Below are 19326 nucleotides of genomic sequence, written 5' to 3'. Positions count from 1 at the left end.
TGGCCATATCTCCAACAGATGATTTGGAACTCCAGAATTGGATGTGAATTCTGATATTCTTCCCTTAGTTGAGGCATGTGAGGCCGGCCACGTGTAGATCTCACAGTATGTGTGCTCACTAGGTATATGTGGACTAATGGTAGTAAAGACACATTGATGGTCGTAAAGCCTATAGGGTGTACTCTCACCTGAATGGATTGTTTGACCAATAGGCACAACTTTAAATAGCACATCTTGGTCAATCCGACCAAAGCAAAGGGAATGATGAACCTCAAGCCTTATTGTTGGCCACAAAAACCCTCCAAGTGGTTCTTGGAGGGATGACAGAATAGGCATCCACATATCAATAAGGGAAAGTAATATAACAACCTATTGGATGCATCACCCTTTTTGACCTGAGGACTACAAGCAGCATCTTTGAAGTGAATCGGACTAAGCTATGGACAAACATGGTACTATTTTTGGAAGAAAGCAGCCATGTTTTTTTTACTTTACACATTGATGGTCGTAAAGCTAATAGGGTGTATTTTCACCTGGATGGATTGTGTGACCAATGGGCACAACTTCATGTAGCACATCTTGATCAATCAGACCAAAGCGAAGGGAATGATGATCCTCAAGCCTTATTGTTGGCCACAAAAAAAAACTCCAAGTGGTTCTTATGCAGTCATGCCAATAGTGATGACAGAATAGACATCTACATACCCAATGAAAACCCCATTGTTCAATAAGGGAACATAATATTGCTACAACCCATTGGATGCATTACCCTTTTTGACCTGAAGACAACAAGCAGCATCTTTGAAGTGAATCAGACTAAGCTATGGACAAACATGGTGCTATTTTTGGAAGAAAGCAGCCATGTTTTTCTATTTCTGTTCATCTCCTTTATGCAGATTGACAAAACTATAGAATATCTCATTCAGATGGTAATATTGGGAAGCAGTGTGGGATATTTATGAAAGACGTATGTGAGATCCAAAACTATTTATTAATAAAATGTGATCTCTCAGTATGTAACAGCTAAAGAAAATAACGTAATGAAAAATGACAGATGTGGGGGTATTTGGGCGGTATATGTCAGTGTTGTGGTTACAGACAGTTACTATTGAGCACAGAAAATGACTCCCACTTTTCCACAAATGAAAGGCCACAGGAATGATAATAACAGGTTACCATTCCCACAAAAACTAACACGACTTAAGCCCCATACTTACAGATGTAAAAAACAATTATGACTAAATGCAAACACAATTTGATGTATTCCATTTTTTTTTTGCCTCATCCTTTCTATTCCTGCAGATAAATGCAAGATATTCACACACTGCATGTATTCCACCTACACATATCTATCATATACTTTACAAGCACAATAGTGAAAATGTGTAAAGGGTGAATCTAGATTATTTTTGTCTTTATTTTGTTAGTTTCACAGCTTTATTGCAACTTTTTCACTATATCCAATTTACAATAATGTGATATGATTAATAACTTAAACGGGTTCTCCGGTGTTTACACATCTTTTCCCCTATATAAAGGGGATCATGCACGCGGCACCCCGTTTGTAATCAGTCCCCGGAGGCAAAATAGGAGGCAAAAATCTAGTTAAAATTACTATAAATGTTTTTCTTCATTATATGTAACTCGCACCCTCCTTACGTTTCTTTGCAGCTTTATCTATGCTACAGCTGTAAAAAAAAAAAAAAAGAACAAGTTACGTCCTGTGTCTGAGTGAACTCTCATTAATTAAATGTAACAATATTAATTGGAATACAATTTTAAATATTTCCAGTACTTAGCAGCTGCTATATGCTCCAGAGGAAGTTGTGTAGTTCTTTCCAGTCTGACCACAGTGCTCTTTGCTGCCACCTCTGTCCATGTCAGGAACTGTCCAGAGCAGGAGAGGTTTGCTAGGGGGATTTGCTCCTACTCTGGACAGTTCCTGACACAGGCAGAGGTGTCAACAGAGAGCATACAGCAGCTGATAACTTCTGGAAGCATTAAGATTTTTAAATAGAAGTTATTTATAAATCTGTATAATTTTCTGGTGCAGGTGAATTTGAAAATATTTTTTCCCTCCAGAGTACTAATTTAATATTATATTGACTGATCATCAACCTTTTAGTGTGATGGAACCTACTGTCATATTTATGTGGTGTTTTCTGCTATAAATAAGTATCTTAGCAGGCGACAATACATAAAAATCTATCAAGCAGAACGCCCCACAGCTGGGATTCATAAACAAACGTACAAGTGTTATTGGAATTATGCACATAAACAATTTTATTTTTGGTTAAATAACTAAAAAAGGATAATGCTGAGCGCAGATAGAATTGCTAAGAGGTAACATTGCCAAGAAGAAACATCACCCTTCATAAAGCAAAAAAAAAAACCTTGGACATTTTTGTCTTGTTCTGTAAAGACAATACAGTTCGACGTGTCCAAATCTGGAAGAAAAATCTGATGCTCAAATATGAAAAAATCAAGCCAAGAAGAGAAATGCGATACTCAGTACATACCGGACACATCTGGTTTTCTGTAATGAGGCATGTGTGAAATAACGGGATTATTCGATTGTATATAAAATGTCTCGTAAATGATTTTCCAGAAAAGTGCTACTAGTTTTTTTTTTTTTTTTTTTAAACCTTTCTTGAGAAACCCTGTTCATCTGCCCAGTTAAGGTATTGGGATATCACAAACTGAATCCCCACCCATAGCGCAGCTTCACCTGTGGAGGACTTAACATGATCTTGTTTTGAATTGGGGGTCATGTAATACCCCATTTCTCCTGCAGGGGGCCACTGTAGGAGAAATGTACATCCACCTGCATTCTACTCCTGGTGGAAACAACTGCCAGACCACATCGGATGTTCAAATTATAAAAGTTCTGTGATTTTCTAAGATAAGCATCTGCCAAAGTATATGGGAGGGGGCGTGACGGTGTACCAGACGTGGGCCTTTAAAGGGGTACTACACTTCAGATAAACTTATCCCCTATCCACAGGATCCACAAGTGTCTGATCATGGGGGGCGCTCCACAGCACCTGCCCTCACCTTCCAAGATGGCCACCTCTTGTTAAACAGTTAACAAGAAATACGTTTATATAAAGGGTAATACCCCTTTAAATGACCAAACATAGTAAATTAGTGACTCTGTTTGGGTCATTGCCGCAGATAGATCCTTATTTTGTGGTATTCTAAAGCACAGTCGACCACACATTTTACTTCCCCAGCACATCAGAGGTATACGTCGGTAACCTATCAAAATGGTATGCTTACATATACTGTAGTGTCCTGGCAGCAGCCCATTAAGTTTAATAGACCACATGTAGTCAACTAGTTTGGTCAGGTTTCTGAATGTTGGTGGACTCCAAAGCACAGTAGACCACGGTTTTGAGGCTTACAAAATAACATTGTATGTTTGGGAAATGGCCTGAATATAGGCGCCAGTTGACTATGTTCGGTCCATTAAACTCAATGGGCCCACTACCAGTTAGACCTCAGTATAGATTTTACGTACTGGGGTACCATGGTCTGAACCTAGCCTTAAAGGGGTACTTCGCTGCTCAGCGTTTGGAACAAACTGCTCCGAACGCTGGAGCCGGCGCCGGGAGCTCGTGACGTCATAGCCCTGCCCCCCTCAATGCAAGTCTATGGGAGGGGGCGTGACGGCTGTCACGCCCCCTCCCATAGACTTGCATTGAGGGGGTGGGGCTATGACATCACGAGCTCCCAGCGCCGGCTCCAGCGTTAGGAAGAGTTTGTTCCAAACGCTGAGCAGCGGAGTACCCCTTTAACATGCCTGTCTGTTTGTTATCAGAAAAGCCTTACCTTACAGGTATGATATTTCTTACAGCTGACAATTTGGTACAATTAACGTAAATATTAACTGGACACGACCATATAGCTTAGTGGACATTAGGATAGGGTAAGAAAGAAAGGGAACAGAACACCCTTGGCTGAAGGCATGTGAGGAGGCGTGTCAGGTTGTGGCACTTAAGCAGCTTGGCCCCACCTCCTTGACACTTGTCTGAGAACTAAAACTTTTTTCTATAAGTTTGGCAACCACCATCAGCTCCAGGAAAGGTACAGTTTGCTTTTATACCCGAACACCTATCTGTGGTTGTAGAAAATTCATTGCTGCTTATGGCATCTTAGTACATTCTGAGTAGTCATTGGGCATTAGATGATTGGCCTATGGGGATTGTTGAATGGATACACCAATATTTCATGCCTATGGGGTTAACTGTTCTGTATCCTGGTGATTTTAGTTTGGGAAACAGGTATGGGTTAGTTGTTAACAGATTGGGACCCCCAGCCATGCCCACCAGAGCTACATAGCAGCTCTGTCCTCTGGGCCATAGAGGTAACTGACTCACATATATATATATATATATATATATATATATATATATATTATCAATATGCCCTAATAAATGCATAGCTGTTCATTGTGTTTTATAGACCATCCTTGTTTAGCGTTACTTTTGTTAAGCAGTTGGCAGAGACGTCATATAAACTGTGAAGTTTGAAAAAGAAATGGAAGAAGGGATCCAGGAGGAAGATTACTATATGCTAATTCCAAATATTTTTCGAGTTGTTGTTTTCTGACAGTGTCCAGAATTTCCCAGATGAAATGGAATTCGTATTCTCTCACATCTGTTTTTGCACATAATTGGCACGTGAATAGCTGTCGATGAGTGCCAAGCGCTCACTGGAAAATATCTCATATTGAATCAAATCTGGCACGGAATCTGCAGAACCTGACGCCAAAAGAAGATGACTTTGCTGCTCTAACTAAGGCCGAATTTAATAAATATGGTGCATTCGTCTGACAACAGATCTTTACTTGGCTGACTTCTAAGGAGGTGATAAAACTAAGGACACTTCATGTAATGTTTTTTTATTATTATTTTTTTTTTATTAATGTGTGGACAGATCAATATTTCATCATCTTTAAAAGGAAATCTGTCACCAGTGTCACCTGTAGAGATGAGCGAACTTACAGTAAAATTTGATTCATCATGAACTTCTCGGCTCGGCAGTTGATGACTTTTCCTGCATAAATTAGTTCAGCTTTCAGGTGCTCCGGTGGGCTGGAAAAGGTGGAGACAGTCCTAGGAGAGTCTTTCCTAGGACTGTATCCACCTTTTCCAGCCCACCGGAGCACCTGAAAGCTGAACTAATTTATGCAGGATAAGTCTTCAACTGCCGAGCCGAGAAGTTCGAGACGAATCGAATTTACTGTAAGTTCGCTCATCTCTAGTCACCTGCACTAACCTGTTGGTACCAACAGATAGCGCAGGTGACACTGATGACAACGGTACTTACCTTGTCCCGTCCCGTGGTGGGGATTTTCGGTAATCTCCTCCATTGGCTCCACTCCGGGCACCCTGCTTGGGGCATGGGCGGAGCTTACTGACGTCACCGCTGCTACGAGACCCAGCAGAGAGCAGCAGTGGTTTGGGGCATGAGCGGAGCTTAGTGGCGTCACCGCTCCCTGCTGGGTCCCACTGTGAGAGAACAGCAGCGGTGATGTCAGTAAGCTCCACCCGTGCCCCAAGCAGGGTGCCCGGAGCGGACATAACGGAGGAGATTACTGGAGATCCCCTGCACCGAGCGGGACAAGGTAAGTACCGCTGTCATCAGTGTCACCTGCACTATCTGTCGGTACGGACAGGTTACTGCAGGTGACACTGGGGACAGATCTCCTTTAATAAATACATATATACATTTCTATATACACTGCTCAAAACAATAAAGGGAACACTTAACCCCTTAAGGACTGAGCCCTTTTTCGTCATTTTACGCATTAATAACTCTAAAATGCTTTTACCAAATATTCTGATTCTGAGATTGTTTTTTCGTGACATATTCTACTTTATTTTGGTGGTAAATTTTCGGCGTTACTTGCATCCTTTTTTGGTGAAAAATACCCAAATTTCATGAAAATTTTGAAAATGTTGCATTTTTTCTAACTTTGAAGCTCTCTACTTGTAAGGAAAATGGATATTCCTAATACATTTTATTTTTATTCACAAATACAATATGTCCACTTTATGTTGGCATCATAAAATGGACATATTTTAACTTTTTGAAAAAATTTGAGGGCTTCAAAGTAGAGCAGCAATTTTCAAAAATGTCATGAAAATTGCAAAATCTGAAGGGACAGATGTTACAGAACTACAACTCCCAGCATGCCCGGGCATTCTAGGCATGCTGGGAGTTGCAGTTTGGCACCCACTAGGAAGGGCAGCAGTAAATATCGCTTACTGCCCCCTTCCTTCCCCCCCCCCCCCCCGTAGTTTCCCTACCTGCGCCGTGATCTCCGCTGTCTCCAGCGACGATCGGCGGTCCCCACGACATCTTCTGGTCAGGTACCTGCCTCCATCTTCTCCCCCCGTTCTGCCCCACATCCAGGGGGGGGCAGAACGGGGGGTTGCCATTGCAACCCACTGTCGTGCGCTGCCATTGGTCTGAATTCAGTTCTGACCAATGGCAGGGGATAGGAGGAGATCGCAGCACTGCGACCTCGCTCCTATCCTTCAGGATGACCGGGGCTGACAGCTCCGATCATCCCTATTTTCCGGGTGATCGGGTCAACAGAGACCCGATCAGCCTGGAATAGCAGAAAATCGCATGTCTGAATTGACATGCGATTTTCTGCAATCGCCGACATGGGGGGGGGGGGGGTTCTCAGGACCCCCTCGGCGATGTGTCGGGATGCCTGCTGAATGATTCCTACAGGCATCCCGGTCCGGTCCCCAACCGGCTAGCAGCGGGGACCGGAATTACCACGGGCGTATGAATGCGCCCCACGTCCTTAAGAGGTTAAACAACACAATGTAACTCCAATCACACTTCTGTGAAATCACACTGTCACATCAGGATAGAGGAGCACAGCGCCGCCGCGACCAATTGATTATCAAGGATTTGAGTCCTGCAGGACCGACCCTAGAATTCTGCTTACCCCTCCCTCCGCCTCCCTCCTCAACTGGCCTACAAGATGCTGGAGGTATAGGACCTGTGATGTCACCATCATGGGACCAGTAATATGTTGGGGGTGGAGCTAAGGAGCTTAGTCGTGCAGGATAGAAGACATGGTGGCTGAAGGACCTGTGGTGATGCTGTGGAGGAGGCGGGGCTGAGTTGGAGTGGAGGTCGCATGTTTCCTGCACAGTCACTGCTGTTGTGTTGTGTGAGGAGTCACCCCAGTAGTAAGGAGATTACATGAGGAGGGGGTTTGTTACAGTGTGTCACCCCAGTAGTAAGGAGATTACATGAGGAGGAGGTTTGTTACAATGTGTCACCCCAGTAGTAAGGTGATTACATGAGGAGGGGGTTTGTTACAGTGTGTCACCCCAGTAGTAAGGAGATTACATGAGGAGTAGGTTTGTTACAGTGTGTCACCCAGTAGTAAGGAGATCATATGAGGAGGAGGTTTGTTACAGTGTGTCACCCCAGTAGTAAGGAGATTACATGAGGAGGGGGTTTGTTACAGTGTGTCACCCCAGTAGTAAGGAGATTACATGAGGAGGAGGTTTGTTACAGTGTGTCACCCCAGTAGTAAGGTGATTACATGAGGAGGAGGTTTGTTACAGTGTGTCACCCCAGTAGTAAGGTGATTACATGAGGAGGAGGTTTGTTACAGTGTGTTACCCCCGTAGTAAGGAGATTAAATGAGGAGGAGGTTTGTTACAGTGTGTCACCCCACTGCGTCCACCAGTCATTCGGACCATCCGCTGGATCTCACCTTATTCATTTATAGCTGTGTCTTTAAGACGCCAATACAAATGAAAAGCCGCGGCCCAGAGCAAAGGAGCGATGTGTCCCTGCCCGGCGCTTCTCCTATGATGCAGGTAGCACCATTAGCTGCCTGCATCATCTGCTCTGGCCAGGCCTGACTAGAAGAGGCCAGAGCAGAGGAGCAGTTCGGGACCTGGGACGGCGATCCTAAGCTCTCAGGTAAAAGTTTGTGTTCCCCCATCTGTGACTCTCCAATTATTGTAGAACTACAGCTACCATCATGACCTTCTGTCTATGCATGATGGGAGTTGTAGTTTGCAACAGATGAAGAGTTACAGTGGCAAAGTTCATGTAGGGGCACAGTTTATATTGGGGCACAGTGGCATCATTAATTCTGTGGGCACAGCGACGTCCTTAATTCTGTAGGTACAGTGGCATCCTTAATTCTGGGGGCACAGCGGCATCCTTAATTCTGGGGGCAAGGCGACATCATTCATTTTGGGGGCACTGTAGCATCATTAATTCTGGGGGCACAGCGGCATCCTTAATTCTATTGGTACAGGGGCATCCTTAATTCTGGGGGCAAGGCGGCATCATTAATTTTGGGGGCACAGTAGCATCATTAATTCTGGGGCACAGTGGCATCCTTATTTCTGTTGGCACAGTGGCATTCTTAATTCTGTGGGCACAGTAGCATCCTTAATTTTGTGGGGCAAAGTGGCATATTTAATTCTGTGGGCAAAGTGGCTTTCTTAATTCTGTAGGTACAGTAGCATCTTTAATTTTGTGGGGCACAGTAGCATCATTAATTCTGGGGCACAGTGGCATCCTTATTTATGTTGGCACAGTGGCATTCTTAATTCTGTGGGCACAGTAGCATCCTTAATTTTGTGGGGCAAAGTGGCTTTCTTAATTCTGTAGGTACAGTAGCATCCTTCATTTTGTGGGGCACAGTGGCATCCTTAATTCTGTAGGCACAGTGGCATTCTTAATTCTGTGGGTACAGAAGCATCCTTAATTTTGTGGGGCATAGTGGCATCCTTTATTCTGGGGGCACAGTGGCATCATTAATTCTGTGGGTACAGTGGCATCATTAATCCTAGGGGCGAGTGGCATTATTAATCCTGGGGGCACAGTGGCATCATTTATTTTGTGGGCACAGGGTCTTCATTTATTGTGGGGGCACAGTGGCGTCATTCATTGTTTTTAGAGACACAGAGGTACAATTAGTCGGCATTAGGACATAGCATGTGCCAGTAATATTGCAGGGGAATAGTGTGTGGCAGTATTATATTTAGGGCTTACAGTGTGTGGCAGTATTATATTCAGAGGTACAGTGTGTGGCAGTATTATATTCAGGGGACCTGTGTGTGGCAGTATTATATTCAGAGGATACAGTGTGTGGCAGTATTATATTCAGAGGGTACAGTGTGTGGCATTATTATATTCAGAGGATACAGTGTGTGGCAGTATTATATTTACGGCACAGTGTGTGGCAGTATTATATTCAGGGATATAGTGTGTGGCAGCATTATATTCAGGGGTACAGTGTGTAGCAGTATTATATTCAGGGTGTACAGTGTGTGGCAGTATTATATTCAGGGGTACAGTGTGTGGCAGTATTATATTCAGTGGGTACAGTGTGCAGCAGTATTATATTCAGCGGTACAGTGTGCAGCAGTATTATATTCAGGGGTACAGTGTGCAGCAGTATTATATTCAGAGGTACAGTGTGCAGCAGTATTATATTCAGGGGCCCAGTGTGTGGCAGCATTATATTCAGAGGTACAGTGTGTGGCAGTATTATATTTAGAGGTACAGTGTGTGGCAGTATTATATTCAGGGGCACAGTGTGTGGCAGTATTATATTCAGGGACACAGTGTGTGGCAGTATTACATTCAGGGGCACAGTTTGTGGCAGTATTATATTCAGGGGCCCAGTGTGTGGCAGTAACAGTATGACGGTAATATGTATGCTGGTAATATTCCTCCTTGTATACTGGTATTATGGTTAGTGTTGAGCGGCATAGGCCATATTCGAATTCGCGAATATATGGACGAATATTCGTCATATTCGCGAATATTCGCATGTTCGTAATGTTCTCGTTTTATTTTCGCATATGCGAATATTCGCGTGTGTGAAAATTAACATATACGGAAATTTGCATATACAAAATTAACACAAGCAAAAATTCGCGTATGCGAAAATGAGCATATGCATATTTTCGCATATGCGAAAATTCGCACACCAGTCTCACACAGTAGTATTAGAGCCTTCTTACACCACATAAGCTGGAAGCAGAGAGGGGTGATCACTGTGATGTGTACTGTGAAAAAAAAAATTACAAATATTCGTAGTTACGAATATATAGCGCTATATTCGCGAATATTCGCGAATTCGCGAATATGCGATATTCGCAAATAAAATTCGAATTGCGAATATTCGTGAGCAACACTAATTATGGTTAATATTACTCTCAGTATACAGAATTTGGTCAGTATAAGCATAATGGTAATAGGTATGGTCACAGTATTCCTCTTTGTATATTGGTATTATTGGTAATATTGGTCTCAGTATACAGGATTTGGTCAGTTAACATTATGATATTGATATGTATGGTGATAATATTCCTCCTTGTATACTGGTATTATTGGTAATATTGGTCTCAGAATACAGGATTTTCACATAGCACCTTTCTTTCTTTCACAATTTTTCACTATAAGAGAGGGTTGTGGCACTTTACATTCATTGTAACATTTGGAAAAGTAGGGGTGTACTCCTTACATATATAAATATATATATACATATATATATATATATATATATATATATATATATATATATAGCCACAAAGTGATACGCCTGCACTCTGCTGCCGTTTGCTGGCACAATGACAGTGCTGTGGGGCTAGTATGCAATAATTTCCGGGGCTGGTTTTCATCCCCAGTCCAGCCCTGTATGTGACAAATGTATCTCACAAAAAACAAGTCCTCCTTTTGCTGTTACTAGAAATATAATAAAGTTATGGCTCCTTGGAAAGCAGGGGAAAAAAAGATGCTGTTGCAGGGAAGGATATAAAATAACAAAACACAGCACTTTGGTCATTCAGGATGACCAGGAGACATTTATGATGATTTCTATTGGGTTCTCCAGTAATAAGACTCCTATGACTTGTACATGATGGTCTCACCTAACACTTGACATCATGTAGTCCGCACTCACATTCAGCCATGACATAGCTGGTGCAAAAGTGTAAAAGCAACAAGAGGCCATGAATAACCTATAAATGACACATAGTACAGGCCACAAAGCCTCAGATCCTGCCTCGTATCCACCCTCCCACACAGACTGAGAAATTGTTGTCTTTCAATGAAGCGATACAAGCTGTCCCCGAGAAATTACTCATCCATGGTGACATGAGAAGAGAATAGTACATCATGAAACCTATACTATTATCACTCTGGGGATATTATATACTAGTATAGTCTCTCTTTTTAGTCCATATATATTTTCTCAGTCACCTATGGTTGTACACGAAACAACACCACATTATGGAGGGTGACGTGCACAGGGCTGGTATCAGCAGCAAATCTTTCTGCCTGTGGGTTTCTAGAACAAATACAAAAGGCTACAATGAATTGTAACAAATAAAGGACAACGATGAATAGACACATAGACAAAAGCAGCTTTCTGGACTGTTTCAGAAAATGGGGAATACAAATGGCCTCCGCTCGTGATACAAGATGTTACTGTCTTCTGACACCAGTCATAGTTTGAGGGGAATAAATTATTGCAGAGTATAAGATGCTGAATGTGCGGGATGCTTTATCCTATATGGCTTTATATAACATCAAGTTAAAACCAACTTTGAAGTGTGAATGTAAAAATAATAGCAAGCTAATAATAATTATAATAATGTCTTAATTTTTTTAATCACCAACATGTTCTGTTGTTAATAATAATAATAATTATTATTATATTAATTACAACAATATTTAGTATTATTAATAATACTATAAAATAATATTATTTTAACTAATCACTAAATAATCATTAACCACGTATTTTGCAGGGCTGTACATACCGTATTTTTCGTCCTATAGGACGCACCGGCGTATAAGACGCACCCAATTTATAGGTGCAAAATCAAAAAAAATAAAGATTTTGAACCCAATAGTGGTCTTCAACCTGCGGACCTCCAGATGTTGCAAAACTACAACTCCCAGCATGCCTGGACAGCCGTTGGCTGTCCGGGCATGCTGGGAGTTGTAGTTTTGCAACATCTGGAGGTCCGCAGATTGAAGACCACTGCAGGAGGAGGTAATACTCACGTGTCCCCGCCGCTCCGGACCCGTCACCGCTGCCCTGGATGTCGCTCCATCGCTGTCGCCGTGTTCCCGTCGCTCCGGAATGTCTCTGCTGCCGGCCGGGTATCCTTGCTCTCCGTCGCCGCCATCACGTCGTTACGCACGCCAACGCACGTACACGACGACGTGATGACGAGGAAGGAGAGCGCCGGCCATACAGGGGATCCCTGAACGGAGAAGACACCGAGGAGGCAGGTAAGGTCCCTCCCGGTGTCCTGTAAGCACTAACCCGGCTATTCAGTCGGGCTGTTTGGGACCGCCACGGTGAAATCGCAGCGGTCCCGAACAGCCGGGTTAGTGTCACTTTCCCTTCAGACGCGGCGGTCAGCTTTGATCGCCGCGTCTGAAGTGTTAATACAGGGCATCACCGCGATCGGTGATGTCCTGTATTAGTCGCGGGTCCCGGCCGTTGATGGCCGCAGGGACCGCCGCGATAGGGGTGTATTCGCCGTATAATACGCACCGACTTTTTCCCCCCAGTTTTGGGGAAGAAAAAGTGCGTCTTATGCGGCGAAAAATACGGTAACTTGTCATCACTCAAGTCAGTCCCTGTCCCCAATGGGGCTCACAATCTAAATTTCAAATGAAATGTCTTGGAGTATGGGAGGAAATTGAAGTACCAAGAGGAAACTCAGGCATACTAAAAATACCAAAGGGATGCATTGAATTAGGAGAAATTATATGAAATATATTTTATAGCCTCTTGTGATTTTAAGTGAAGTTCCTAGCAAAATGATTACTTTATTCAAATTAGGTCAGTTTCGGATAAGTTTAATATGGCTACATTTCGGCTTCCATATTATGGATGCTAGACCTGGCCTGACCATGGATCTAATGGACCAAGTTGAAAGCATTATAGGAATCAATCATGCTTTCAGTTCAGATCATTAGAGCAGTGGTCAGGCTGGGATATATGGCTGCAATATAGATACAAACAAGCTTACATATAGTAGTCACTTGGCTATGTCGGCTAAGGCCCAGTCCACAAGGAAGAATCTTGCCTGCACAGAAATGTTCCCTGGGAGTCACAGCAGTCGACCGAATGGCAAGTATCAAAATACAAAGTCCAGGATTGATTCAAAGTCCAGGATTAAAAAACATGATGTTTTTGTAATGACTAGTGGGCAACAGAGCAACCCTAGACTAATCCCAGTCCACCTTCCCTGCCTACTTGGGCCAACCGCCCTAAATGACAGCCCCCAACTAGGTGGTGGTTCCTACACTGACTAAGTGGACAGGCGGAAAAATAAACATAGCCAACAGGCTGGGTCAAACCAAACTAGCTTATCAATGTAAGAATCAGAATCTAAAAAAGCAAAACCATAGACAGACCAGGGGTGAGAACCAGAGTTCAGCATCAGAATGCAATACAATACAAAATCCATAAATAGTATCACTAATCTATCCGGATAAAAACAGGAGGTCCTGTCAGGTCCAAAAAAAACAAACAAACAAGAAGAGGTGATCAGAAAGTCAAAAATACTGCTGACGACAGGAACTTTAATCACGGGTGGCTGTGGCATGGCGTCCCTGCACTCTGATAGCCGGACCATCTGTGCTGTCACCAGTGCCGGTCACCTGAGTGAAGCAATGATGCTACCAACGGTGCCACACAGAAGCCAGAATGGCTGGGGGAGCAAATTGAGGTAAATATCTGACAGTACCGCCTCTTTTAAGAGAAGTCATTGAATCCTTAACAGAAGCTGGCCTATCCAGAGGAGTAGCGTGAGACTTTTGAATTAACTAATTAAGTTGATGGATTTTGCAGGAACTCTCCTCTGGTCCATAACCCTTCCAAAAATTGTAAGGCCCCCTAGACCTTTCTAAAGTCTAAAATCCTGGAGACCTTGTGCTCCAGCTCACCCTGTATTTCAACTATCTCAACTGGAGCAGGAGGCCTCCGAGAGGTGCAAAAAGAAGGAACATAATTCTTTAACAAACAAAGATACTAAAATAATTACTCTAAGAATTTCATACGGACCAATGGGTACCTTTAAGGGGGGACTCCACTGGCCAGCATTCAGAACTAAATGTTCTGAATGCTGTTTTCGTGCTGTGGGGGTCAGCCCGCCCCTTATGACATCATGGCCATGCCCCCTCAATGCAAGTCTATGGCAGGGGGCGTGATGGCCGTCACACCCCCTCCCATTGACTTGCATTGAGGGGGCGTGGTCATGACATCGCAGGGGGGGGCGGGCTGACCCCCACAGCACGAAAACAGCATTCAGAACTTAATGTTCTGAATGCTGGCCAGTGGAGTACCATTAAATTTGTAATGGACAACCATATTTTATCACCAATGGCAAAACCATGACCACAAGTACATCTTTTATTAGCATCTTTTCTTTGGATGCCCTTTATGTTTTATACTTTAAGTTTTCTCAATCCTACAACTATTCCCCACCACACTAGGATAGTGGTCAGTCATGTAGCATTGGCAGCAAGAATAACCATAGCTAAGTCATGGAAACTTCCCTCCACTCCCAACATTAGACATACTCTCTAAATAGTTAACCAGCCAGACCAAATGGAATATCCATCAATAAAATCTCAGTGGGCACCACCACCAATTCAATATACATTTGCCTGAATTCCTACTGAAGAAAGGGTCATGCGATATATAGCATAAGAACCCTGAAACGCGCCTAGGATAGAGTTTTATCAAATATCGCACCTTGCAATATACTCATGGTGCCAACCTGGCACCATCATTTATGATCCATTGAAATCGGCGACCATTGCAGCCACGGTCTGGTCCGGATCTTCACTGTGTTTTGCCTCAACCTGAACCTGCCGGGAGAGATCCATCAATCCATCCGCCCTGAGACTCCATCACATCCACCACGAGGGACGCCAACGCTGTGCCCGCCCTGTAAGTAACAACACAGGAGCAGTACGGAGGCTACTGGGGACGTTGTGCCAAACGCACCCCTGCACAGGTCCATCCTACCAGCAGTGCCAGCCCTGTGCCAGCGCTGCCGGCGTGTGGTGAGCGGAGAGGACAACATCTGCCAGGAGTGGGTGAGATATATTGTACCAGCAGTGTTCTATACGGCTCATCTAAAAGACTATTACAGCCCAAAGACTGCAGCAAGTAACAATATACACGTTACATTATTCATTATAACATCTATTACAAAGATTTTATTTGCTACAATATCCAATGTAAAAGCTTTTTTTTATTAGCCACATTGAAGAGGACTTTTGAATATATTTTTTTCCAGACTGGGATATCCAGCAATCTCTATTATATACTATATGGTTGCCTAAATACAAAGTTTTTGGTGATTAATACCACTAGGGCCCAGTGGATTCTCACCTTTTTATATATCTGTGCCAGGTTAATATTACTAATGTTATTTTATTCTTTTATAAAAGTTTAATAATAAAAATAATTAACCATAATTGAAGTATCCTTACAACATTGATTTAAATACCATTGTGTACCTTTTTTTGGGGTAAAATCCTTGAAGGATTGGTTATACAAATTTTTCCTATAGATTTGTAAATCCCTTCTATTAAAAAATCTTAATCCTTCCAGTACGTTTTAGAGGCTGTATACTAAAGAGAAATCCAAAGAAGAAATGCATTTCCTCTGATGTCCTGACCACAGTGCTCTCTGCTGACCTCTGCTGTCCATTTTAGGAACTGTCCAGAGCAGCATATGTTTGCTATGGGGATTTTCTCCTGCTCTGGACAGTTCCTAAAATGGACAGCAGAGGTCAGTAGAGAGCACTGTGGTCATGACAGCAGAGGAAATGCATTTATTTTTTGGATTTCTCTTTAGTATACAGCCCCTAAAAAGTACTGGAAGGATTAAGATTTTTTAATAGAAGTGATTTACAAATCTGTTTAACTTTCTTGCACCAGTTGATAAAAAACAAACAAAAAAAAAACGTTTTCCACGGGAGTACCCCTTTCACATGTTTTTCTGGCAGATTCTGCAGTGAGGAGTCATGGTGGATGAAGTCTTCGTGGCAGTCTATACAAGACAGAAGAGAAGGAAAGAGAATGACTCCAAGAAGACGTTACCTGTAAATCACTAGATGTAACTGAACTGTAATTTGTTATACGGTTTGCAGAGCCTGTGTAGAGCTGGGGTCACGCCTATATGGTCACTGTATGGGGGACATTAGTCTGTGTACAATGTTTTTTATACAGTATCAGTATGGTTGCATTATCTAGTCACTATGTTGTGGTAATAGTAGTGGTCATGATGTGGTGCAATTATTTGTCCTTTGTATAGTGATGTTATTGGTGATACTGGTCTGTGCATAGGAGTTTTACTCAGTAACAGCATTGTAATATTATCCCATCACTATATGGTGTTAAAGGTAGTGGTCATGGTGTGGTGCAATTATTTGCCCCTTGTATAGTGGTATTATGTATAATGTTTTTTATTTAAAGGGGTACTCCGGTGGAAAACTTATTTTTTTAAATGAACTGGTGCCAGAATGTTAAACACATTTGTAAATTACTTCTATTAAAAAATCTTACGGTAATCCTTTTAGTACTTTTTAGCAGAGGAAATTCTGTACTATTTATTTTTTGTGTTGTCCACAGTGCTCTCTGCTGACACCTCTGTCCATGTCAGGAACTGTCCAGAGCAGCATAGGTTTGCTATGGGGATTTTCTCCTGCTCTGGACAGTTCCTGATACGGGAATCAGGTGTCAGCAGAGAGCACTGTGGAAAAGACAAAAAAATAAATAAAAAAAATAAAGATTTTCCTCTGTAGCAAACAGCTGCTAAAAAGTACTAAAAGGATTAAGATTTTTTAATAGAAGTAATTTACAAATCTGTTTAACTTTCTGGCACCAGTTCATTTTTTCCACCGGAGAACCCCTTTAATAACAGTATGATGGTAATAGTCACTACTGTAATATGTCATCCTGGTGTGGAGGTATTATTTTTTGTTTCTAAACTCCAACCCATGAGAAAATTTTGCGTGCACCCCGGGTAAACGGCGATGCATACACTGTATACACAGCCATTCTCTTACATTCGCAGGCCGGGGGGGATGCACAATATTTTGCCCCCCATGCTACGTCAGTGATTGGGGTTTCACTAAAATGCATCTTCCTCTGTGTACACAAAACTCCTTGCACCGGCCCTGCCAACAGGTAAAAGGTAACACGATAATAAACACAAATGACATTGTCAGAAGAAAAAGGAGAGATCTCATCATGTATTAGCGAGCAATGTGATAACGCCCCATAAGAAAACATTCCAATGTAGCCATATGCACATAACTGTGTTTACACAGCAATAGGCGGCCACGGTGTAATATCTGAATAATATATTATGTAGATACAGTGCAAGCATTTCCTAATAGTACGCAACAATTGTAAAAGACAAGGACATCAAATATTTGAGGACAACCACTGCATAAATGTCCCTTTGTTTCAAAGAGAAAATCTTTTAGAATTCCGCTTCTCACAGTGATAAAGAATCTCCTCCATGATTGTCTGTATCTTCTATAATTGGACACATTGAACAGTATAATGTGATACAACACACCTCAATGTAGCCATAGACATAGGTCATATTCATATATGTTGCAATAAGACCATAATCTGTTAGTGAGGCGGTAAAGAATCTTTTCTGGTTTTGGCGTTGTAATTCTATGAAACCCCGCAGATATAAGGAAAAGGCAGTGAGTCGGGGAGTGGAGTACACAGCCGAGCACTTCTCCTGGCTTTACTTAAAGGGGTACTCCGCTGCTCAGTGTTTGGAACAAACTGTTCTGAAGGCTGGAGCCGGCGCCAGGAGCTTGTGACATCATAATCCCACCCCCTCATTATGTCACGCCCCGCCCCCTCAATGCAAGTCTATGGGAGGGGGCGTGACAGCAGTCACGCCCCCTCCCATAGACTTGCATTGAGGGGGGTGATGTCATGAGGGGGCGGGGCTATGAGGTCCGAGCTCCAGCGTTTGTTTCAAACGCTGAGCAGCGGAGTACCCCTTTAACAATTGGTCAGGGTCTGAATACCCTGACCCCGACCAATCAAAACTTCTGTCATGTCCTTGTGACATATCAAAGGTTTTTAAGAGGACAGAGACATCTAAAGGGGTACTCCCGTGGAAAACTTTTTTTTTTTTTTTTAATCAACTGGTGCCAGAAAGTTAAACAGATTTGTAAATCACTTCTATTAAAAAATCTTAATTCTTCCAGTACTTTTTAGGGGCTGTATACTAAAGAGAAATCCAAAAAGAAATTAATTTCCTGTGATGTCCTGACCACAGTGCTCTCTGCTGACATCATGACCACAGTGCTCTCTGCTGACCTCTGCTGTCCATTTTAGCAACTGTCCAGAGAAGCATATGTTTGCTATGGGGATTTTCTCCTACTCTGGACAGTTCCTAAAATGGACAGCTGAGGTCAGCAGAGAGCACTGTGGTCAGGAGATCACAGGAAATGCATTTCTTTGTTGGATTTCTCTTTAGTATACAGCCCCTAATAAGTACTGGAGGGATTAAGATTTTTTAACAGAAGTGATTTATAAATCTGTTTAACTTTTTGGCACCAGTTGATTTTAAAAAAAAAGGTAAAAGGGCTGGAGCAATAAGTCCCAAGTTTATTTACAGGTTTAGGTCTTTCAAATATTTTGGTGCTCCATCCAAACACCGCACATAGAAATCTACGCAATACACCAGAAATGGTTCTTCTTTTCCCTTTCCTTGACTTGATGCTATTCTGTTCCATATTTTCAATTAAACAGAGACGTATATAAAGAAATCTTCACTATGTGTCACAAGAGATCAGTCAGTTGCCTCTCTTACCTCTCATGTGTCTGGCTGTATGGGTACAGGCCAACATTGTAGCAGGCCGGGCTGCATACACAACATTAAACTAGTTTGTTCATGACTGCACGATTTTGCAGGTAAAACAGCTATTTTAACTGCAAAACCAAGCAACCAACAACAATAAATGGTAAAAAAAAAAAAAAAAAAACTTCTTTAAAATAATAGTCAAGGTCATTTAACTGCTACCAGTCTTCAGAAGGCCTCTGTGAAAGAGGGGGGGGGGGGGGCAAAGAATTGGCTATACTGTACTTCAATGGCTTTTCATTGTATTTAGTTTGGCCCCATCTGGGAGTAGAATCTAAGTGCCCTTTAAGTCTTCACCCTTTATACCACTTCAGGGTGCAGAAGATGAACTTCTGCTGCTAAAGCAGAGGTTCCCAGCCCAGTCTTCAAGGCCCACTAACAAT

This window comes from Hyla sarda, chromosome 5, assembly GCF_029499605.1.
Source record: "Hyla sarda isolate aHylSar1 chromosome 5, aHylSar1.hap1, whole genome shotgun sequence".
In the NCBI taxonomy this organism is placed as follows: Eukaryota; Metazoa; Chordata; class Amphibia; order Anura; family Hylidae; genus Hyla; species Hyla sarda.
The sequence above is the reverse complement of the archived record's forward strand: the minus strand, read 5'-3'. Positions refer to the sequence as shown.